Consider the following 1,679-nt stretch of genomic DNA (forward strand, 5'->3'; position numbering starts at 1 on the left):
AAGGTTGCATTTAGCTTGTAAACTGCCCGAAAATCCATTTTGATAAAGGATAGCATTGACCATTTATTTGAATCAGTGTTGGTGATCTGTTCAGGATTTTGTGACTCTCTGCTGTTTTCACCGTCCACCATGATACTGTTTTATGTGTTGCTGGTTTATAAATTGTCTTAGAAATTAAAAAATTTTTTAATTATTGCTCTGAATGCATGCTTAGCCTGCCAGCCCAAGGGAGCCAAAAGGCAGGAGTAGAATAATAGAATAGTAGAGTTGGAAGGGACTCTACCCAACTCTCTGCAATGCAAGAATCTTTTGCCCAACGTGGGGCTCGAACTCACAACCCTGAGATTTAAGAGCCTCGTGCTCTACCAATTGAGATATGCTTCCCATACAAGGCCTCTCTTGGCATATGTACTTTGCAGGCATTCCTGGGGGCTGCTATGCCAAGCATATAATGGAGAACCGGTCTGTTTAAAAAATGGCATTTGCATTGACAAAAGCCTTAATCCTTAGGCTGCCACAAGCACCCAGCACTGCCTTTTGACTTGCATTCATGCAGTCGATGGAGAGACTGGCATCTTTTTCTCCGCTGAGACCCAAAATCACCCCCCCCTCTCTTTTTTTCTGGCAGTGTATTCTTGCGTGAAAGATAAACCAGAAAGTCCAGTTCATGATGCTTTCTTCCAGGCATGCCAGACCACAGTCTCAGCAGGTCCCCAAATGTGGGTTCCATCCAAGTGAGGTCACCATTGCTACCCAGTGAAGTTCCCATTGTTTTAGGACAGGCATCCCCAAGCTGCGGCCCTCCAGATGTTTTGGCCTACAACCCCCATGATCCCTAGCTAACAGGACCATTGGTCAGGGATGATGGGAATTGTAGTCCAAAACATCTGGAGGGCTGAAGTTTGGGGGTGCCTGTTTTAGGATGACCTGGAATTCACAGCCTGTTGTACTTGGAAAGAGAATGACATGAAAATGATGTACCCAGTGGTATTTGACTCCTACCAAGCTGGCAAAAATGTATACGACAAGTACAAATACCTGCTGGAAATGTAAAGAAAAAGAAGGTACCTTTTTTCATAGGTGGTGGCCCTGTAAGGTGGTAAAAGCTTTCTGGGAGATGATATATAATGAATGGGGGAAAATGTTTAAATTAACTTTGGTTTAAAAAAAAAACCAGAAGCTTTTTTTATTAGGAATTACAGGTACTGACATCCCAAAGGAGCAGAAAAGATTTTTTTTTACGTATGGAACAACAACCGCCCGGATGTTACTAGCCCAGAGATGGAAAGAAGATAAAGTCCATACCAGAGAAGAATGGCAAACCAAGCTGATGGACTATGCTGAAATGGCAATGCTGACTGGAAAACTCAGGAACCAAGAGGACAAAAACTTTACAAAAGAATGGGGCAAATGTATAAGTTAGAAGAAATGTATAAGACCACTGTAAGCAGTTGGAAACATTGGCAGGATTTTGATTTCACTCATCATGTAACAATTAACCATGGAAAATATGGATTGATATAATAGCTAGAGTTTGGAAGAAGATGCACTTTTAAATGTTTAAAATGGGGCTCCAGGGATCGGGGGGGGGGTCGTGAAATTCAGAGGAATCTCTGTGCAGTATATGGATATGCATTTGAATTTGTTTTATAATTTTGTATAGGAAAATCAAATAAAAA

This window comes from Zootoca vivipara, chromosome 11 (genome assembly GCF_965207765.1).
Source record: "Zootoca vivipara chromosome 11, rZooViv2.hap1.1, whole genome shotgun sequence".
Classification (NCBI taxonomy): Eukaryota; Metazoa; Chordata; class Lepidosauria; order Squamata; family Lacertidae; genus Zootoca; species Zootoca vivipara.